Source organism: Lissotriton vulgaris, chromosome 3_2, assembly GCF_964263255.1.
Source record: "Lissotriton vulgaris chromosome 3_2, aLisVul1.2, whole genome shotgun sequence".
Taxonomy (NCBI): Eukaryota; Metazoa; Chordata; class Amphibia; order Caudata; family Salamandridae; genus Lissotriton; species Lissotriton vulgaris.
Window position 1 is genome coordinate 13,390,464 of NC_141690.1, and position 23,585 is coordinate 13,414,048.

At 47.2% G+C, this 23,585-nt stretch overlaps 1 protein-coding gene across 1 annotated transcript in view; it reads right to left on the reverse strand.

Annotated features, from left to right (window-relative positions):
* KLHL5 (kelch like family member 5) overlaps window positions 1–18,751 on the reverse strand; it is a 551,601-nt gene extending 532,850 nt beyond the window's left edge. Inside the window, exon 1 of the mRNA XM_086963979.1 lies at window positions 18,594–18,751. The gene's annotated coding sequence lies outside the window, so the exon portion shown is untranslated. The remainder of the gene's footprint in view (window positions 1–18,593) is intronic.
* Window positions 18,752–23,585: the final 4,834 nt, after the last annotated feature.

The following is a 23,585-nucleotide window of genomic DNA, read 5'->3' on the forward strand; positions in this document are numbered from 1 at the left end:
TCTCAAGAACTATTTAGTGTAGTAATGAATCAGATGATATTACAGTGATGTTGCATTTTCCATTTATTTATAGTTTGTCTATCGAGCTGCTTCACTTTAAGGTATTAGACATAAGGGTATGTCTCCGGAGCAGTAGCAGTTTTACGCAGGTAGAAGAAGAAGGGAAAAAAAGAGGTGGGGGGAATGGGGTGGACAGGGAAACCCTGGTAACAGACTGACGAGACAAGAAAAGTCTTGAGGAGAGACTTACTGGTTTCAGCAGCAACATTTGTGGCACAAAGCTAAATATTTTTTTAAAAATTGTTTTTTTAAGCTTTCCTGAAGGAAAAAGTTTTGAGAGCTGAAAACATCCAAAGATGGAGAAAGTTCATAAAAGCCTCTGAAGAGACTTAAAAGATTGGTTTTAGGACTGACGAAGTACAATTAGAGGAATTTCTAGGCAAAGCAAAATTTATTTTTTTGAGCTGCTCATGCCACTGGAAGTGTTCAAGAGTTGAGCTAAGTAGCTTGGTTTGCCAGAGCGGAAAACCTTTAAAATTAGGTAGCCTATTTTGAATGTGATGCATGCCTCAAGCAGTAGCCAGTGGAACTTCCTTAGAACAGGGTTGGATGATCCAATTTGATTTTCAAACCACTTAATGAAAGATGGCTGTTAGGAATAGGAGGATGTTGGCTTGAAGGGTGGAGAGGACAGCATTACCAGTCTTATATGAGATGATCATGTCATGGTCTGCGATCTTCAGCAGGTTGTTGCAAAGAAGGAATTAATTAATTTTGTTAGATCGTGCAAAAAGAAATTGGCAGATTTGGAGAGTTTATTTACATGGGTTGACAAACAAAGCGTGTCATCTATCCTGCAACCAACTGATTTGACTGAGTCAGGTGAGGTGGGCACAACGCCCACATTTTTTAGTTCAGCAGTCACCTTTGAGTCAATTTTGATCCTGGATTTGTGAGAGATGTGAAGAAGATCTGTCTTTTGCTGACTGAATTTCAGGCAGTTGGCTGACATCCACTCAGTTTCCTTATGGCCATTTCAAGGGTATGAATGTCCAGGACAAATACCAACTTGAGGTAGAGTGGAGTGTCAACTGTCAGCATATGGGTCTGAATGACCGATTCCTAAGCAGACAAAGTAGTTTAACATACAGGCTGAACAGAACTCATGAATGATTGGAGCCTTCAAAGACTCTACATTCATCCACTCTGGATGAATAGCTCCCCAGTTTAACTAACTGGGTATGACCCTAAGAAAGGAGCAGAACCAGCTTAGAACTGTATCCTTGAAGACAAATCTGACTTCTAGTGTCTTCAGTAGTATGTTGTGGTCGACTGTATCAAAGGCTGCCGACAGGTCTAACAGGACAAGCAGTAAAGTCTCTCCTTTATCTAGAATGAGATGGTTGTCATGGATAGCTTTTACAGGAGCAGTTTCTACGCCGAGTCCCTCTCTGAAACGTCTTTTGTCCTGTGTCCACTCATGAAACTTCACTGATTATATTATATAAAGAGGTGATTTTACTTAACATCTGAATGTTATAGAGGCTGGAACCACACTATGTTTCACGTCAATCAGCAGAATGAATTTTTGATGAATGCCACTTAAATGCGGGGCGTTTTAGATCTCTGGTGGAAACGAAATCTTCATTGGACATTTCCAAATTACTCCCCACAACAGTTGATATCAAGAATCTATTTTTTCATCAATTTTTGGGACGGTCTATTAAACGAATATTAGGGGAGACCGCCTTTGATCTGTGACTTAAAACAATGTAACATGACTAGGGCAATTTTTTTTCTTAGAGACCCTGACCAGAACCAAGGTTTAATTAGCACAAGAACAAGTCAAAATTGCAATGTGCTTCATAAAATGCTAGAATATGCAAAACTTGTAAACACATCTGCTAGAAACACTCCCTAACAACTTAATAGAAACAACAATACATTCATGTGGGAATACAACTACAAAACAACGAACTATTCCAGGACAGAAGTTTTAAAAGGATCATATATTCGTGTGATTTCCTAGAATCTAGATAAAAGACTAGACCAGTATAAGTTTTAACAATATAAATTAAGTCACAGAAAGCCTAGGGGGCTACCATTTCACCACGTTGACAAAGGCAGATCTCTCCTTTTGGGGGGGAGAGGAAGAGAGGGAAAGAGGAAAGGGGGGGAGAGGGGGGGAGAGGAAGAGTGGGAGAGGGATTAGTTCTTCAACTAGTCTCTTTGCTAATGGGTGGAGATCAGATTTATAGATTGTTCCCATGTCTCTGAAAGCTGATCTAGAGTTGCAACAGTTCATAGCTATGACAAAGAAGAAGTGTTTTTACATTATTGGAGAAGATCGTTCCTAAATGGATTAATGTCTAAGTCTTTAATCCAAAAAACATTAATCAAATGAAATTTCCTTCCATATTGGTACAAACCTGTAGGATACTAGGAGAAGGCATGGCTTAAGTTCCAGCTACAAGAGCGAGACAGGTGAGACAAACAGAGATGCACCTGCTGGTTTCAGAGCGAGACTGCCTGCAGAAGAGCAGCATTCCATATACTGAGCATGTGGCACCATCACATCACTGGCATCAAAGCTGGGAGCTTGAACTAACCACAGAGGACCCTCTCAGGAACTGTATCACTTTGGATTTCAAAACATAACCAATAGGTCCATAACTCAGCAATTGTTACCAGAATATATCTTAACATGACAATGAGGCATTCAAAGTTCCACCAGTATGCATTGCTGAACAATCTTTAAGCTAAACGGACACCTTGGGAGCAGGTTATAGATGATACAGAGATGCTCTACCCTGGATTCATGAAAAATGGTGATGGCTACCCTGACCTCATGGCTATCTTCCTGCCTAATAGTTAAATTCTATTCTTAGATCAATTTGGTACTTATGGGCAGTTCAACAATCCTGGAGGATTCACCTTGGAGCGGGTTTGGTTGCTCTATTCGAGCACCATAATCTGTTTCGTTTGGAAACATGCCCTTTTCTATTGTGGCTTGTCCTGCGCCGCGGACACTGCTGGTGCTTACGTTAGGATCTTGTTTTTTGAGCGAGGCTCAACACGTCCCATCATCAATGGGTCAATTCCGGTACAAAAAAATCCATGTATGAATTCATGTTATCCAGCCAATTAAGTATCAGTGCATGGCTGTTTTTTTAACTAGATGTTGATGCCAGCACTGTTCTTTAAGATTTTGTGCAATTTACAAAGCCTTTAAAACGGTTCTTTGAAATTTCTATTTAAAATGGGTCAAATAGGTGTTTGCTTTGTTTGTGTTATTGCCTACATTTGTAAAAGAGGGACATTCCTGTCGGACTAAACGTATTTAATTGTGGCAAATTAATTACATTTGTCTGTCATAATTTTGTGTTTACTTACTTGACTGCATGATTCCTTCAGCATGTTTCTAGGTTTCTTTTTTACTCATTCCGTTGGTAACTAACACTGTTTGCTTTGGCTAATATAAATGTTTTGGCATTTGGTGTTCATTTGCAGTCTAATCTGTGTCTACTGAACGCAGGAATTTCCTCTCCTGTGTTTCACTTCCTCAAAATGCTCTTCTTGCACCTTTAAGATTGGGGTCAAATACTGATCAGAATAATCAACATTTAGCAAGCTACCAACCGTCTGAGCAATGGTCAATTTCGGTCGGGTGGCCAGGTTCTTTTGAATGGCTAAAAAGAAACCTTTGTTGATAGTTGGATTATCATGCATTTCCCACATGCATCAATAAATATCGCTTGTCATGCAGTATGGAATAGATAATGCAGACTTAACCCTTCAGGAAAGAGACATCCACTGATCATCTGTGTTTATTTTTAAGTACTTCAGGGTTAAAGATGTAGGCAACTCTACCACCCAGTTGTCAAACTCCATTGAATCTTCGATCTCATCTCTAGGATGATGAAGGTCTAATGGTGTGTGGGAAACATCTGAACAACAGGTTTCAGTTATGAAGTTTACTTTATGTTCAATGATGTAGTTTGCAATCGCAGTACTGTGTGCAACTGCAGATCTACAATTATGAAAGTCACAATACAGTACACCCTGTGTGCTAACTTTACTGTGTACAGCATGTTTCCTGCGTGCTAACTGGGAGCTACTAATATGAATCGTGGTTGGATGGGAGGTGGTCGCAAACTGCAAGAGCTGGTGGTTGATCTGGGTCCTCAGATGACAAGTTTAGATTTACTTTTTAAGTTTCCTTTGACCATGCATATGTGTATTTTCTATTTGTGATTCTGAGGGACTTTTACTTCCGTTGTAGAGATAGGTGCTCGAGGGCCTGCCAGAGACAGTGTTACTGGGGTCTGCTAGGATGAAAGAATCCTCAAGTGAAAAGCCCGCCAAAGGTTTCGGTTGGAGTAGGTTTTGACGATCAGATTAGGATGACAGTCTCAGAGTTGGTGTCACTATTGCCATGAATATTATTGGTCTACATTTGCTTTAACATTCCCAGGTCTAATTTCAGATGATCAAAGAATTGTAAAAGGAATCTTTGGTTTGTTCAAAAAATAATTTTATATCACTTCTTTTCATTTATCAGGGCTTCCAATTGGTGGGGCAGTTACAGTTTGTGTTTAAGATTTGCTTATTATTTTTGCCTTGCATTGTTTCTATGTCAGGCAGGATAGGGAGTTGTTGATATTCATGGTAATGTTGGGGGCAGAGGCAACATTGTCGGAATCCATTCCAAATTCGTCGAGGAGCTTAACAGAATTATACAATGAACTTCCAATGCTGAACCCAGTACCTTGAGACATCAGGGTATAAAGTAGTTTGCCATTGGTTATGTCAAGAGGGTTCCAAATGGGAGGGACCCATTAGGCAGAGTGGTGCATGCAGCCAGAGAGGAATCACTCTAGAGTGGTCAGATGGTAAATTGTGGGTGCGGTCTAGTTTTGAACATTAGGAATATTTAATTTAAGAGAGTGAACTTGAAGCTTTTTGTCGGTTTTCCTAGGGCATTAACATTGCCTTTATCAAAAATGCTTAGGGATAAATTGTGCATGTCACCTGATCAAACTGAACTGTAGCTTTGGTGCCTTCGCTGTTGAAGGATTTTTTTGCATTAGGGAAAGATGAATGGGTTAGGTATTTTTATGAAATAGTATTTTGAGTTTAGAAAATCTTGTTTGTTTGGATTTCTGAAGAATCTGGCAACAATAAAGAGTTCATTGTTCTAACACAAGGCTGTATGTTCAAAATAATTTTACATATTTGGAAAGTTCAGGAAAGATGATTTCTTGCACAAAATTATTTAGGATGCCACTACAGAAGACATCTGCACCCTCCTCTACCAGGGCGAAACTGCTGCCCACATCCTCCTGGAACCCTCAGCAATCTTTAACACCATCTCCCCACCACACCCTCTGTGCAACACTCCACGACACCGGCATACGTGACAAAGCCCTAGGATGGATCTGCTCCTTCCTCACCGGCAGAACACAAAGTCAGACTTCCACCGTTCAACTCAGAACCCACAGAGATCAGCTCCGGAGTGCCTCAGGGATCCTCCCTGAACTCCACCCTCTACAACATCTACATGGCCCCACCTGCACCCATCATCAGAAGCCACAGACTCAACATAGTTTACACCGACGTCACCGAGCTGATTCTCTCTTTCACAGATGAACCCACAGCTGCCAAGAGCAACTTCCACAACAGGATTTAGGCAGTCGCCACCTGGATGAAGGACAGCTGCTCCAAGCTTAACTCAGACAACACTGAGGTCCACCCCCTCTGCCTGGGATGACTCATGGTGGCCCGCAGTGCTCCGACAGCCACCCCACACCCAAGGACCGCGCACAAAACCTTGGCATCATCCTTGACTCCTGGCTCTGAGTGAACCGCCAAATCAGCGCAGTCTTGTCCTCCTGCTTCCACACGCTTCGCCTGCTTCGTAAGATCTTCAAGTGGAACCCCACTGAGTCCAGGAAAATGGTCACCCATGCGCTCATCCGCAGCAGCAACACGCTCTATGCGAGCACCACGCAGAAACTCTTAAAGAAATTGCAGAACATCCACAACGCTTTCTCCAGACTCATCCTGAACATCCCACAATAGAGCCACATCACCGGCCACCTGAGATACCTTCACTGGCTACCTATCAACAAAATAATTACATTCAAGCTCCTCAAGCACATTTACAAAGCCCTCCACAATGCCAGACCTGCATACCTCAACTACCACCTCTCCTTCTACACTCCCACCAACCATCTCTGCTCCGCCTAACTGGCCCTAGCCACCATCCCACGGATCCGCAAGAGGACAATCCTTCTCCTACCTCGCTATGAAGACTTGGAACTCCCTACCTCTGCACCTCAGGCAATCACCATGGCTGCTGCAATTAAGGAAGGGCCTCAAGATCTGGCTCTTTGACTGAACCGCAGATCTCCCCGCCCGCTCCCCCCCCCCCCCCGCGCTTGAGACCCTTGCAGGGGAGTAGTTGTGCTTTATAAGAAACCCGATTGATTGCGGATGAGTAAATTAGTTGTTGGTGTATGGGCATGGCTTGATTAGAACTCTTACAGACAATATTAATTGGGATGGCATGTTGCTGAAGCAGAAAAAGAAAATGTTTGATATAGGCAGTATACTAGTGACCAACAAGGTGCTGTTTTATCCAGTGGCCCTTGCAATCATAGTGTAGGGTATGGCCACATCAGAAAAATTTAAACTTGGCTAAAACACACACATATAAGTTAAAAGTATAGTTTGGCAAGAGTACAGAAGTAACCAAGGCACAATTTAGCAAGAAGGACGGTATATCAAAGTACAAATAGCAGCAAAGTAAATCAAGGTGCAAACTTCACGAGTCTGATTAACCACGGTGCAAATTACCAGGAAACAACGTACATCAAAGCTTATTTAGGAGCAAAGTAAAACAATGGAAATCAAGGTGCAAATGGCATGGGTCCAGTTCATAAAGGTGCAATTTGACAAAAAATAATGAAAAACAATGTGAGGTATAGTGCGTGACACAGAGTACAGATAGGCGCTAGTGAGTAAAGTGCAAAGACAGGGATACCTATTCAGTCCAGAAGAATAAACAACAGTACAATGAAGGACATGTACCTACGGTGAAGGTCCTCACCTTCTCAAATAGTTATGGAATTGGGGCAATGAGAATGAGTGATTCACATGAGGGGCATTTGAGGAAGGGGAGAAATAACCCTGGGCCCTTGGCTACTTAAAGGACTCCGTGGAGACGATGGCCTGTTAGGGCTCGATATAAAAGGGGAAGGGAGGGGCTTATGAGAGTATGGAGGCCAGGCTTTTTGCTGGCCGAAATGAAACTAGAGGGCTGCCTGATTCAAAATGGCAGGCTTGTCTCTTGCTCTACTGCTCCGATTCAAACCTTGAATGGCTGCCAAAGAGAGAGCAAGATCCACTGCTGATTTGGGTGCCTGGCCTACACAGAGGAATCTGACAAGAAAAACTGGCATTGTGGAGTGCCCTTTTCTTTAATATTTTGGAACGCAAATGGGAGGAGCCAAGTGCTGGACTCCACCATAGCGCATGCTTTATTTGTGCTCCTAGGTCTTCCACATTTCATTTAATGCATGTGTTTGGTGATGCAGTGATATATGCTGTAAATGCAGCAAGTGACTCGCTTTCTTAATTAAGCATAGTAATAGCAACTTTGAAGTGGTCATCTGGGTAGGCAACTTGAGGGCTATATTGTGCACCTCCTCTCCAGTACATTGCAGGGTTACGAAATACTTGATAACAGCGTTCACTACTTCTATGCTGGAAAGACTCAATGAAGCCTGCTGCACCACATGCAGCGTTGCAGGTGCATTGTCATACTAACCCCAAGGGGATACAGACCCCAGTTTACAGGGAACCTCACCACCTGTGATGTCAGCAAATGATGCCTTGCACCACTGGCCATCCAATATTACTCAATGTTCTACTAGTGTCACAATGAAGAACAGGAGTGACAGCCCTGCATCTCTAGTCCCTTCTTCTGGTGGCACAAAGCAACATTATAAGCTCTGGCACTCATTTTGCGCCCCATTCTAGCTGTAAACAGCACAGGAAATATGTTGCTTTCTGGTCTGTGTCATTAGTTAGCACTCTTCAAATGGCAAAGCAAGATCAAGTTTTTAACAAAAGGTAGGAGACAAATTTCAGATGATCTATTTGAAAATACTTTAAATCTTAAAATGCGAAATCTACTTAGTGGAAGTATTTCCTGATGGGAATGGTAGTATTGGTAGCTCGCAACTAAGTAACGGAATAGCACGTATTTTAGGAAACAAGAGTTAAGGGGAAAGCAACAATAAACAGGTGGACACATGAAACAGCTGCAAATGACTACTTATGTTTAGGACTCCCGGTTTTTATGTTATTTTTTTTTCCACATTTCGGTCTGTATTTATCCATATTTTCTTTTGGCCATCTTATTGGTACTTATCCATATGTATTTTGTGTTTTATGAATAAATGGAGTTGTAAAATGGTATATTTCCTCATTTATTTAACTGATAAACATGCACTCCTACTTTGATGTCGGCCACATTTAAAAAAGATTAAGCAGCTAAATATAACACAACACTACAGGCACAGGTAAATCTTTATGAAAACATTTACAGTACTTTCTCCCTTTTAAAAATAAATACTGACAGGACACAAATTCTTTACTGCCTGAATTCATATGTAAAAGCAGTAAAAACGGAAAACTGGGAGCCCTACCTAGTTACTTTGTATGATCAACGTTTTAAAAGGGAGAGAAGAAGGGCATGGCCAGGATAGCTGGGTGACTAGATGCACTCTGCTTGAGCTCCATCCTCAACGGGCCTACAGCATCAGCATAGCGCCGGTAACCCCTCTGCAGAGGCACCAGAGGCAGCCAAAAGCAGTGGGGCGCCGGAGGCAGGTGAGCTGGCCTCCAGTCGAGGCCTGTTACCTTCCCTAGATCGAGGAGCTCGAAGCCCGGAGCCTCCCGCGCGCGGCCATCTTGGGCTGACGCGGGCAAAGGAAATCTCAGGCTGCTTGAACAGAGAGACGCCAGCTGCACCAGAGTCATATGTCGGTGCCCAGGAGTGAAGGCTGGACCTGATTTGGTTAGCATTGCCCCGAAGTTACGGCGGTGCTGGCACAGAGCGGCAGCGCTACCTTGGAAGTAGCGGGCCATGGCAAGAGTTGGAGCTCATCGGAAATGCTCCGAATGGCATCGTTCCTGACGGAACGAGGCGTGGTATTGCTGCTGTGAACACTGAGCGGCCTACAGAAGTGAAGGGTCAACGATAGGGAGCTGCGGGCTCTCTTGAGCCTGACGCTGCTTTGGGACGCCTGGATTGGAGCATTGATTGGTGAAGTGAGACCCCCCACTTCCTTGAATAGCTAGCGTCCGGCTGGTGGGGAACTTCTGCATGGGGTGAAGTGGCAGTGGCTCACAGCCTGGGGCCAGAGTGGAGGGAGTCGAGGCACGACCAGTGCAATACCCGGAGTTTGCGGGTCACCGGGCAGACGGCTCTGGAGTACCTTGCTTTGGGCCTCTGCTGGAGGTCCAAAGCCTCCAGCAGAGGCCCAAACATGCCTCGACATACCGCTCCACAGATCTAGGCTCCTCCTCTAGTCGAGCCCACATTCACTTGCCACAAAATAGCCGTAGGAGGCAGGGCCCGCCTGGCTGAGGGGGAAAGCTGGAAGGGAGTTATTCCTGTAGCACAGGGACTGGGGAGTTTGGGCCTGTCTCATTAGCAGGACTGCATACATTGGCATCCTGAGTCACTGCATTGAAGTACGTGAGCCGAGAGTTATTGGCGTCTTGAAGAGCACGGCTGTGGTGCTATAGCGGGGGCTGCTTTTCTTATCCGGGATTGAGACCTAGCTTGCGGAGCCACCAGAGCCGAGACCATGGTGACGTCCAAGGGGAGGAAGGAGTGGTCAGTGCCCAACCTGCTTCCGAAGACTACTGGGGACCCGCAAGGCCCGGGGCAGGCCGGAGAAGGAGAAAGTGCTGATGCTGCGGTGACTCACAAATTTCTGGAATCTTTGTTCGATACCTTTTGCGAGGATATCCTGACGGTGAAGACCGACCTGCAAGTCAACTTAAGAGAAGTGAGACGGGATGTAGACACGGTTGAAGAGAGGGTGACTGCCATGGAGGAAAGTTCGGTGTCAAAGGAGGTGGAATGCACTGCGCCCCAACAGGAAGTGATTTGATTACAAGACCAGCAACTTGATCTCCAATCACGCAGAGGCTCTGGAGAATAGATCCGGGCAGAACAATATATGCATCTAGACAGTTCCTACTGGTGCAGAAGGTGCGAACCTGGAGGGGTACGTGCAGGCCTAGTTTAATGTGGTTATGGGCTCCTCAGAAGAGAATGTTATTAAAGTGGACCGGTGTCACCAGGTAGGCCCTCTACGCCAGCCCAACCGCCCCCCGCTGACATTTTAGTCTGTGTACGGGACTTTAAAGTAAATGAAGCCATTCTGACAGCGGCCCGATCCATCCAGACACTTCAATTTAGAGGTCACTCTCCACAGCTCTTCCAGGATCTTGTGGCAAGCACTCTACAGAAAAGGAGAGACTTCTGGCCTGTGACTAACCATCTGCAATCCTCTGGAATAGCATATTCTTGGGGCCACCCCTTTCGCCTTATCTTTTGCTATGAGGGCAAACTTCACCAGCTTCGCTCCCTGGTGGAGACCTGCAGGCTTCTTAACCTGGATCTCGATGAGCAAACACCACTGAGCTTCTCTACTGGGGAAGGGGTTTCAGTTGGCAGCCGACATGGGTCCAGAGTCGGACCTAGATTGGACCGTCTTTCCCCCGATTTAGCTACCATCATCAAAGAAAGGTCTGCAGTGGTTCATTCACTCTCCGGTGCTGAAGGAGACTTTGCTGATCCTCCAAGTTGAAGCCTCTCCAGGTGATGGGGGAAATCTGCTGCGATGGGCTTGGTGGGGACGGGGTCGGCCGTCTTGGCTACCCCCTCTTCATTGGACTTCCTGTTATTGATGGGCTTAGCATGACTTTTCTTAATTCATATGTTTCTTTATTTTCTTGTAATGTTGGGGTTGTTAATGGGTCCTTTCGGGTCCCCCTCCAGCAAGCTAGTTCCTCTGTACTCTTTACCCTCGCCTATCACTTGCAGGCTGGTTCACAGATTACACAGTCTCACTATCTCATTTGGGACTAGCAAAGCGTGAACTTAGCCTGCCAGGAGTTGTCTTGGTTCTTATGCCTGGCGACACTAAGTTAGTTAGCCTCAATGTACGAGGCCGTAATAACCCTACCAAAAGAAAGGCGGTATTATCCCGGTTAGAGCACTCCACGGGGGATATGTTTGCTTCAGGAGACACATTTACTCCCTAAAGATACACACAGAAGGCATGTTAGAGGGTTTCTGCAGCAATGTTGGTCCTCTGGGAAGGGCAAGAAAGGGGGTGTGACTATTCTGTTTTCTAAGCATTTTACTGGTACTGTCATAAGGCCATTGGCTGAAATTAAAGGTCGATTACTGGCCTTCCGGGTCCAGATCGACACATTTCATTTTACAGTGGCTTCGATTTACTCCCCCAATGAACATCTAGAGGCCTTTCTATTGGAAGCACTAACTAAGGTTCTTAACTCTCAGATGTGGCAGTGGTGGTGGTGGGCAGAGATCTGAATATAGTAATGGATGGAGATTTAGACAGTTCTGGCAAGAGGGTTGGTGGCGCGGGCACCCTAGCCACAGGTTGCCACGAATGGTTGGAAGAATGCAGACTACAAGATGTGTGTCGCGTCCTACACCCAGGGGAGCGGGATTTTACCTTTTACTCCATGGCTCACAAGACTTATGCCTGAGTGGATCATTTTCTAGTCTCCCCTACTGCCTGGGATCGGGTTTGTTCCTCTACTATTGAAGCCTGCTCACTTTCAGATCATGCACACATTACACTGTCGATGTATAGCTCTCCTGTCTGCATCAGGGCTACCTCGTGGCGCCTCCAGAAAACCATGTCATCCCCAGCAACTACGGACGCACTTAGGACCACTATACAGGAGTATCTCTTATTAAATGATGATGGCAACACTGCTCTGTCTTCTGTGTGGGAGGCCTTGAAGCTGGTAGCCCGAGGCGCTCTTATAGCCAGGGCGGCACCTGACATATTAAGGAAGGCCAAGAATTAGAAGCTGGAGTTAAAGGTGTGGGAACCAGAAGCTATCCATCCATAAGCGTTCAGGTGCTCCGCGGATCAGGAGAAAACTTGAAAAAGAGAGTCTTCACCTTAAACACTGGATTTAGATAGGGCTGAGCATGCGATAGGGAGTATGAAGCATAAATATTATGTAGGAACTAATAGAGGAGGGCCACAAGTTAGCCCACTGTCTCCGTAGTAAACAACATTTGCAAGCGGTTAAAGCGATCAGTCGGGATGTGGGAGTAGATGTCACAGAGGCTATTAAAATTGCCAATGCTTTCCAAGCTTACTACTCGGAACAGTATACAAACGATGTTTCGATCACGATGGACCCACAAGCCTACCTAGATGCGGCTGCGGTTACCCCCTCTCTACTGGCGATGCTGCTGCTTAGCTTATTCGCACTGAGGAAGTTATTTCGGTGATCGCGCACCTGAAACCAATGAAAGCACCTGGACCGGATGGGTTCAGCGCCACTTTTTATAAAACTTTTTGCCCGGAGATAGCGCCCTTCTCACCTGCCTTTTCAACTCCTTTACTGAAACTGGCTCTCTTTCTGAAACGATGCTCCAAGCCTCGATTACAGTCATACCAAAATCAGGGAACGACCCACAACTCAGTAGCTCATATTGCCCGATTTCTTTCTTGAACATAGATGCAAAGTTGTTTGGTAGCATTTTAGCTCAGCGCCTCTACTCCCTCAAGCCTGGCCTCGTGGATCCAGATCAAACAGGATTTATTCCAGGTCGTCAGTGTGGCGACAACACCAAATGCCTCTGGCACTTAATTGACAAAGTTCAGCATTCCCGAGAGAAGGCTTTGCTCTTAACGGTAGACGCGGAGAAAGCTTTTGACAGGGTGCACTGGTCTTATCGGTTTGCAACTCAAACATTTTGTCATGGGCACGTGCTTTTGAAACTGGATCTTGAGCATTTACAGCTCACCATGCGCCTCGGTTGGGGTAAATGGGATCAGTTCCACCGACTTTCACATTGACCGAGGCATGAGACAAGGGCGTCCTCTCTCACCCCTCTTGTTCGCCCTTTACATGGAGCCCTTTGCTCACCCGCTCCGCGATAATCCTAGGGCTAAGTGCATCACTTTTGGAGCCGAACAGCATTTACTTAGTCTTCATGCTGATGACGTCATTTTCTCCATTACTCACCTGGGGACTTCACTCCCGCTATCGTGGAGGATCTTCAAACATTTGCCCGGATCTCGGGCTTCCGGGTTAATTTGCAAAAATCTCAAATCTTGAATCGGACTTCCAATATATACATGGAAGGTGTTTTGCGCTCCCATTTTAATTTCGAATGGGTTACAGAAGATTGACCTTATTTGGGCTTGGTGCTCAGAAAGACTCTGGCAAATACCGGGGAGTGTAATTATGCTAAGTTGCTTTCCCTTATTCGCAAGGATCTGATCCAATGGCAGCAACTCCCGTTATCATGGTTTGGCAGGCTTGCTGTGGTAAAAATGAACATCCTTCCTAGAGCTCTATACATTTTTCAGACGTTACCGCTACAGCTACCTTTTGGCTTGCTTCACAAGCTCCAAAGGGAGATCGATCGCTTTATCTGGGGGACTGTAACTCCTCAGTTACAGAAACAGCTTCTGCAACGTTCAAAGCAGGACGGAGGTCTGGCTATACCCAATGTGATTCGCTATTACCAATCTGCTCTGTTGCGCTACTTGGTAGAGTGGAATTGACCACTCACAGAGAAGCAATGGGTTGTTATGTATCAGACGGTCACGGGACAACATATCTGGAGAGAGACGTGGTTACCTAGATCTTTTAGAGCACAGGGTTGTATTCTTCCCCTGTAATGCATCCAATATTACCGGTGTGGGATAAGGTAGCAATCTCTGTGGGACTCACCACTTTCCCCTCTCCTCTGGCCCCCTTATTTTCAAACCCCGATTTCCATCCCGGCATGGCAAAAGGTGCTGGAAGGTATTGGACGGTGGGCAGGTGCAAACAGATTGGTTGTCTCTATGATCACATTGGCCCTATCCCTTTTGCCCAATTTAAGGAAGATTATGGTTTGACGGATGAGGACCAATTTCTCCACTCTCTAATGTCGCACTGGTTGCTTGGCGCAACAACCAGACCTCACGCAAGCAGACCTATGTTCCCCTTTGAAAAATGGTTGTTCCTCAAGAAAGATGAATTTGGGAAATGTATTCCCATCTGTCGTTGCGGATGCACAAAGGTAGATTCCCGGGCCAGACGCGATGTGAAGAAGAGTTGGGGCGAACATTGACAGATAAGGAATGGATAGACATTTTATATAGAGCACACCACACAGCATATACCATGGGGCATATATAGACTATAATCATTTCTTAATGGTACTACACTCCCTTTCAGATGCAGAAATGGAATCCTCAGAGTGACGGCCTGTATTGGTGGGGGATGTGGCAGTCCTGGCACATTGCTCCAGATCCTCTGGCACTGCCCAAAACTCACTAGATAATGGGAGATGATCCTGGACGAGGTTAACCAGGCCTTTGACACAGCTATTCCCAGATTTCCCGTCTATACACTCCTAGGTGGACCCAACGCTTTAACATTCCCGCTCCGCACTATAACAGGTAGACAGATGGCCCTTGCGCTTAACGCTGCCCACCGTGTGCTGCTGTCTAACTGGAATTCTGATCATTTATTTATTTTAAAGTTTTATACAGTGCAAACCAGACCCGAGAGGATATCAGAGCACTTTACAGGATTGACAGGTGGTCAAAACATTCTTAGGACGGGTGTATACAATTGGGGTAGGACCAGGTAGATGCATTATACAAGGAAAGAAATGAGAGGCAGTAACATATCCCGGATACAGTAGGGATAAAAACAGGTAGGTACATTATGTGAGAGAACAGCTGTCCCAATCCCCGTGTGGGATGCCCAGAAATGCCGGGTAGGTATCATCCTGAAGAACCATGGGTAATACCTTAATAGAAGGAGAAACAAAATCACTGAGGTGATTGAAATGCAAGTGCTGGCAGAGGAATTTGCCCATCAAGAAAGTTTTGGCCTCCTTTTTTTATAATGTGCTAAAGATGGAAGTCTTTTGATGGTGGGCGGGAGTGAGTTCCATATTCTTGGGGCAGCCCCAGAGAAGGCCCGAGTGTGTGGTTTTTTTCTGCAAGCGTGCTGGTTGGAGCAAAAGGTCTCTGGCGGATCGTGAGTTTCTGGCTCCTCCGAATATCACGAGTTTCTGGGTGAGAAAAGCTGGGGAATTGGAGTATAGAGCCTTGTGAGTGATGCAGGCCAGCTGAAGTAGGATTCTGGCCTCGAGAGGAAGCCAGTTTAGAGCTTTGAGGTGGGGAGAGATATGGTCAAATTTATTTGAACCGGTCAGGAGTCTAGCGGCGGCGTTGAGGCAGGCTTTTAAAGGGGCCAAAGAGTTCTTGGGATGACCTGCGAGGGTAGAGCACCCATATTCTAATACGGAGAGGACTAGTGCCTTGGTTGCCATTTTAAGGTTGTGGTGTCGAGGAAAGTTTTCAGGTGTCTTATGTAGCTCAGGTGAAATCTGGCAGTTTTGGTCATCAAGTTGATATGGCCACGCATATTCAAGTTGCAGTCTAGGGTTATTCCCAGGGATTTAGCAGAGTCAACAATGGTAGGAGGGCAGTTTAACGCTGTGATAGCCTTGATCCATTCCTGAATGACCGAGTTGGTTTTGGGTGGGGAGATAAGGAGAAATTTATTTTTTTGGGCGTTAAGTTTGAGTTGGGTAGAGGTGAGCCAATGCACCGTCAGCTTCAACGCCTCATTCAGGGAGTGAATGTCCTCCGGGGACGAGATTTTAATGTAGATCTGTGTGCCGTCTGCATTCATGTGGTAGGCAATGTTGGCAGTGCGTAGCACCTCTGTGAGCGGTTCAAGATAAAGATTGAAGAGGGTAGGGGACAAGATTGATCCTTGGGGGACTCCAACCGTGATCGGAGAGGGAGTCGATAAGTTACTGTTGATTAGTATTCTCTGTGAGCGATTCTGGAGAAAGGACCTAAACCAGTCAAGAACGGTGCCATCCAATCCAATCCGGAGTTTGAGGCGTTCCAGGAGAGTTTTGTGGTTAACCGTATCAAACACCGAGGATAGGTCTAGGAGGATTAGGAAACAGGTTTTTCCTTGGTCAAGGGCTTGGAGGGCATTATCCATGATGTGGAGGAGGGTGGTTTCCATCCTGTGTCCAGGTCTAAGCCCGGATTGGAAGTCATCAAGTAGATGTAAGTTCATAATGTGTTGGCTCAACTGCTGTTGCACACATTTATAATTATAAAACTCACATTATGATAAAATCCCTGATCATCAGCAGTGGCTCCAGCAGTTGTGGGTCCTATTGGGCAGGGAGCGTCTGTCAATGGCAATCCTAGGAGATAAATCAGACTACACTAACATTTGGGCACCTTTTATTTCCATCCTCTCCTGGGAGTTCCGGGAACTGACTTGCCCAAAATATCTGTGCATATTGTGGCAGATACCGATGGGCCAAGAAGATAAGGAGGCTACTAGTGCCACCTGCTGATCGCCAGGCTTTGGTTTCTCTCCTTGAATGCGATACACCTGAGGTACTTGGCTCGCTAAGATGGGGTTGGGGTGGGGTGGGGTAGGTGGTTTTGGGGTTGAGTTCCCCATTTCTGGGTTTTCTTTGTTGTTTTCAGTTTAGGAAAGACAAGCTAAAAGAAATCCAGCAGCCATCTTTGTATGAGACGGAGTAGTGGAGGTTGCTCTGCGAAGACATTTGACTTTGTCCCCTATGGTGAAACCTTGTTGATTTGCCCGCCTCCCTCAATTCTCTGGATGACGCGGCCAGCCCTTCAAGGTGTAGGCAGCTTTCTGTGCAACCCTTACTCATTCTTAGAACGTTAATGTGCTGCTGATTAAATTATCTTGTTGGTGCCTCCATTGCAGCCGGCCAAAAGGATTGTAGGCGACTTGCTCTGTATGGCTTCTATGATGCATATTGTAAATGTAAATGTAAATGTGCTGGACTTGTAAAGCGCACAGCTGCCCGTAAGCGTCCCGGCGCTTGCTTAGGGAACCCGTCCTGGTATTCCCCTGTGAGAAACCACAGCAGGGTGTCCACAAGGTGATAGCCAGGCATCCCGCCGCGAGGGGCCGTAGTGGAGATTAAGCAAGCTATTGCCCAGAGTCGCAGAGTGTGACCCCGTGAGTTGAGTAGGCACCAGAGCGAGAATTGTCGAGTCCGTGGAATTTTGAGCCCTAGACCAGCCGAGGCGGGGAATGGAAACCTTGTTCAACGGTCGATCTCAGCTTCCGGGTCTGCCGCCTCTAACCACTGAGCCACGCTTCTCCATATTGTCAATAAAAAAATGACAATTCTAAACGGGAGAGATGGGCAGTATGACGCCGTAGGAGAAATTAAATACCAGCATTTGTAAAGCGCACAGCTACCTCCGGAGAGGTGTCCCAGCGCTGGGGACCGTCAGGAAGATTAATGTGATATTGCCCAGAGTCACATGGTGCTGGGCTAACCTGCTGCCGGGGGATCGAACCCTGGCCGCTGCACAACACCTCTTCCACAAACCAAAAGCATAAGTTATTATACCATGTTGGAGAAATTTTGCAGGTGACATCATGCTACACTACTCTTTGTATGAATGCATGGATTATACACCCAACAGGGTACTAACAATGAATGCCTACCTACAAATGACCCCTAGAGGCAACTTCGCATTGCCCCTCCCGGCAATGGAAAACATTGCACTTCACGGGCCATCCCATTTTAGGAAAACTATTACTTTGTAATTTTGTGGCACACACTGCGCTAAATGTAGGCAGTAACTAAAACACTATGCAAAAATAAGTAGATCAGTATAGTAAGTCCAAATTTAACTCCACAAACGTGCTTGCACGAATAAAACACATACGCTATCCCCAAGTAGACGAAGTCCCTGAACTCTTCTAGCTCCTGCACTCAACTGGCTCCCACTGCAACATAGTCAGCACCTGAAATCCGCTTACCATAATGGGGACACCCAGGAGTTATGACAGCTCTTACATACCAGCTGTTTTTTTTGTGTGTTTACCCTGATACCCTACGCAACTCTGCATCTCACTGCAGCACTGCCAGCTTTGCACTCACCTCCAGCAACTAGAAGCCCCAGCACTTATTTGGCTTTCTGTACCACTGAAAACCAGCGGCCCTGTGCCCCCCTGCTGCCCCCTACTGGGGGTTATGAGGTACTGTCAGCCTTGTGCACCCACTACTACAATGCCCTGCGCTACAGCTCAGATCTTTTTTCTAGCGCCTCCTTCTGGAAACAAATGTAGCATTGGGTTAGCAATTTGTAAACCTCAAACTCCTATTGTTGACACACCGTACTACCGGCAACTCCAGCTTCCCTCTAGCTCCTCCTGCAGTAGCAATTTACGCTTCACTAACGAAGGGACAGTCTCACCTGTAATGTGTAATGTGTCCTTTGTTCCGCCTAGCTGCGGGGGAACCGCTGCAACTTCCTCAGCTCCCGGTGGCCGGATCCTCCCGGCTAACCTAACTCACTTCCTCTACCTCTCCGTCAAGCGGGTGCTTTCAAAACAGTACCGACTACTTTACATTAGAGGAAAACTCCCTACCAACGACGCACATGACACGTGACAAGTAGCGCACGTCCTCCTTCTGTGCGTCATGCGTAGAGTGGCTCGAGACATGAGACCGAGCTACCTAAAACAAAGTCTGTGGCGAATGCGGGAGAGGGGCGCCGTTTTTCAAGTACAATATGGTTTTAACTGCTGCCCCGTTCTTTGCCTCCACCAATTTTCAGGTAACCATAACAATGTCAGGTAACTGGTGATTGATAGAGCAGCTGCAGAGAGATCTGAGTTTTGTCTAGTCAAGTGGAACGTTTGACTCATCATAAAACAGCAAGAGTTGCGCGTAAAGCATGTGGCCAAGTTCAGCTTCTGTGTACAGTGCGCAATTAGTACTTTTTTTTGCAGTTTTATATAGCGCACACTTGGCAGGAGGGTATTAAAGCACTTTAAATGAGTAATACAAGTTCTACCCGAAAACATACTTTATTTAGTTTTTATGGCACAGAGAGCTGAAATCCCACGTTCTGCTCAACATCCTGGGTGATCTTCCTGTACCATAAAAACAACCAAAAAATGTTTTCATGTACAACTTCTTCTCAAGTAAAAAGCGTTAATGCCCTCTGGCCAAGTTTGCACAATATAAAACTGCAAAAAACACCAATAACGACGTGCACATGTAAAGAAACTTGGCGGAAGTACACTAGAGCGCTTTTGCATTGAATAAGAAAATGCCACCATTGTTAAATACCTGCCTGGAAGCCACGCCCCCAGACATGCCTCTACGAGACCCTCAAGACACGTCCTAATAAATTTGGCGAGTACTGGCACTTTCCTTTTTCCTTTTAAAGTACTGTGTAAAGTGCTCAGACACCTTAAAATGGTATGAGTGGCTGTTGGACTTGGCCTTTTTTCCCCCAAATTTTTCGCTTTTTGCCCCCCTAAATTGAATGTCTCCCCCATGGTATTAAACCTATAAGGACCATGTGTGGTAAGAGTTACCATAATGTAAAATTACATGTTGTTAAATGGTGTACAGAAAATATCCCCCATTTTAAAACTGCACCTGACTGAAATGTACTGAGACTTAAAATGGATGCCATGGCCCTGGGTAGTGCCACCTGACTGCGTTAGGTTGGCGGTCTAGTTAATATTACCCAGCTACCCCTAGCTTTTGGAGGGAAAGCCTGGCACCCAGGGTGCTCACCCCCTCCCCTAGAACCAGTTTAGGCTAGATGTGCCAACATTCTAGAAGGTCCTGGCACTGCCTGGGAGGAGGGTATAAATAGGGAGAAGTGTCACCAGAGAGTCAGTCAGCGCTGGGACAAGGAAGGGAGGGGACCTGCTGTGAGGTGCTACCGCCACATGGGCCTGTGAGCTGGGCCCTGCACCCCTATAAACCCCCCGCTGCTGTCCCCATGGGCCCCTGACAAGGGAGGGCCCCTACCCAGGTCACTGACGCTGTTGGACCGGGTACCACGCCAGCACTGCTGAGGAATGCTGTGGACCTGAGCCCCCCAGGAGGTGAGGAGTGTGCCCCTGGGGCTGGCTAGAGGAACTGTTGCCCCCTTGTGAGGTACTGCCTGGCAGGCGCTATTCTGGGGAAATTGATGCCCCCAGGGAAGTTGTGGCCCCTGTGGAAGCGCTGGACGGGGAGGAGCGTGCCCTCGAGGAAGTGTGACTCTTAGACTGCCCCTGGACTGCCTATCAAGCGCTTTGTGGAAAGAAGCGCTGGGGCTAGTGTGGCCCCTGGAATGCTGCTGGCCCTGGAAGTAGTATGGGCAGGGAGAGGAGCAGTGCGCTGTGCATAGCGCCATTCTCCTGAGGAGAATCACGCTGGAGGAGCCCACCCTCGTGTCAGCGCGCTATCTGCCATATGATTAATTAATTAAGAAGGGAGCCTACCCCTTTATCGCAGCGCGGGCGCTGAGGGAACTGTGAGGAGAAACAGCGCTGAGGAGCCTACCCTCGTGTCAGCGCGCTGTCTGCGTATAAGTAATTAATTACAAGGGAGCCTACCCCTTATCGCCGCTGGAAATCACCGCCGCAGCCCGGCGTGTGTGTGGGACCCCCCACTGTGGTGGGTGTCGTTGCGGCGGCCCCCGGTACCAGGAGAGGGCTGCCGAAGTGAAGGAAGGGCCGCGCTCGGCCCTGAGGCCGCCGACTCCCGCATCACGTGACGGGGGAGCCAGGCCGCGTCATCGGCCCGCCCCCGCCGCGCACGGATTGGCCTGCGCGGCCGTGACCTGTGAGGCCGCGCATGGATTGGCTGACGGCCGGCAAGGCCAGAAGAGGCGGAATCGGAGCCCCGGGTCCCCGTGAGGTAGGAGGGGGACCGGGTGAAGCGCTGGTGTGGAGCCCCGTGGACCGAGCGACCGGAGCGGGAGGCCACCCCGCCGGTCTGTGCCCTGAGTGTGGGGCCGGGAGGATAGGCGGGGCCGGGGCACGCTGTCGGTGCCAGCCCCGCCTCCCCAAACCAAGCCGGGAGAGAGGCCGTTGAAGGAGGCCAGCTGGAGCGGGTGCCCACACTGCCGGTGAGTCCCCCCGCCCCGCTCAGGGGTAAGGAGGGGCCCGGAGTCTAATGAGTGACTGCAGGAACTGCCGGGGGCACCGGGGAGAAGCTCAGGAGGAGTAGAGTGCTGCCGGGGCCCCGTGGAGGAAAAGAAGCCCCACGTTCACACCACGAGCAAGGGAGCCATCCCCCCTGTAGCCCTGAGGGCGTGCGGAGGCCATTTCTGAGACCCCGGACCCCAGGGATGAAGAAAGGCTCGGGCAGCTAGCAGAAGTTGTTGCGGGGCCCCAGAGGTCGGGAGAGCCTTGCCCCCGAGAATCCGGAGCTGCGTAGGAGGAGCCTCGCACCCGCAGGAGTCCCGGTGAGTGGGGCTGTGTGTGTAGTGGAGTTGGGGGGTAAGTCGGGGCATAAATCGGTGCCCGCCCCTGGGACAACCCTGAATTTACAGGTGCCCCATCTGGCAGTGGGCACCTGCGCCTAAAGAAGTCTGGAGTCGGGGCACAGGGTCGGTGCTCGCCCCAGGACTGGTGCTAGTGATGGAGCAAGGATTCGCACGTAAAGCGACTTGCTCGCACTCATGAACCTCACCTAACGTATAATCATATTAATCCAACTGTCCGTCATTTATTTAGCATTTTCCCCAACACGCGGGTGTCCCCGAGAGGCTTGCCTGTGTGTTTTTTTCATCCTCACAATGCTTGCACTAAGGAAATGGCTGCTTCGCAGAAATCCAATCTGCGCATGCATCGGTCATACCCATGTGATGTGACGCACTCGCATTTTGGAGGGATTGTATTGCTCATGCGCACTGATGCAAAGATGGCCGCTTGTCTCTCACCACGCTCTCTGCTTGCTACCGCTGCTTTCGCCTATCTGTCTTTTCGCACTAAACTTTAATACTATAGATGTCATAAAATAAGGGGTGTGTTAAAATCTATCACGGTATACAGTGTGATCATTTTTATGTATGATTCTAATTTGTTCTCGCTTACTTTTCATGTACGGCATCTCTGGGGGCTGGGGCACACATGAGCTACGCCATGATGAAGCTCCTCTGAGACCTGTCATGTGACCTGGGAGAAACCTCACTGCGCAGAAGCTAAAACAAGCCAGCTGGCTCCTGAAGCCCAATGCGCCTGGGAAACCTCTCCAGGAGACTGAATCCTACCTTGAGCGAAGCAACACTGTTGCTATATGCGATGTACTGTATTGTCTTGCTGTATTCCTATGCCTGGGAACGTGAACCCAAGGGGCGGGTGTGCAAAATTTCATATTAATGATGGGAACACTGAATTCTAGGAGGTAACAATGACCAGGTCACCTCTCCTGACCAATCATAATGTGGGAAACTGTCACTTGCAACATTAGTGGGTGGTCTAAGGGTCCCCAAACCGTATAATTGTCCTGGTGTAGCTTAGGGAATTTGTCCGACTTGTCCGAGTAGCAGACCTGTTACTGACCCTACGAACTCTATAGGTGCTCAATCTAGAGTGCTGCGGAGCACTCTGTCCATACTTTCCACAAACTCCTAGGGGTGGAAATAGTCTTAAGTGCTGGCGAAGCACTTTGCTGGGAAAATTCGAAAACCCAATCGGGGTTACTGGCGGATTACTTGCAGAGAGGGGTAACGCAGGCGTTGCATCCGAAGCTGTGGGTGTTGGTCGTACCTTGGTGAGCCCAGTCCTGACCCAAAACCTGAGGGGTATCCTGTCCTGACTGTCCGTGAGCTGTACCTGCTCGCATTCTGGTATTCCTTTCCTTGTCCCCGTCCTTCCAAACTGACCCGTGGCCAGGGTTAGTCCTCATTCTTAATTAGGTAAATATTACTCTGTGGGTTTGCGTCTTTCTCTCACTTTCTCTTCTTTTCTTAATAAAGCACTCTTGCCTGTGATATTGCCCTATTGCCTTTGTAAGCAACGTATATACCATTGTTTATTAGAACTGTTCCACTTTTCCCTACCCGTAGGACGTTACTGAATTATCACATTATAGTAGTATGTTCCATTTTTCCCTTTTCCCTTAGTATGATTGCAGTGAAACTTAGTAAGAATAGAATAACTAGTCTAGTTAAGTACTTGTTTTAGGTCCGGATTCCTGTCCCTTGCCCTAGTTTAAGTTGCGGTGAAAACCTATTACCTTTCAGTGTTCTCACGTACTCTAATGATCCTTGCCCTAATCCCTAGTTACATTGTGGTTTTGGTTCTACTGATAGATGTGTTACTTTGTATTTGGCTTGTCATTTTGGCATGTTCATTCTGAAATCTTTTGATAAACTTTAAAAACTCATCAGGTGTCTGTGGTAATTTTACAGTATATAGAGTGGATAAATGTATTTTGGTTTATAAAGTAT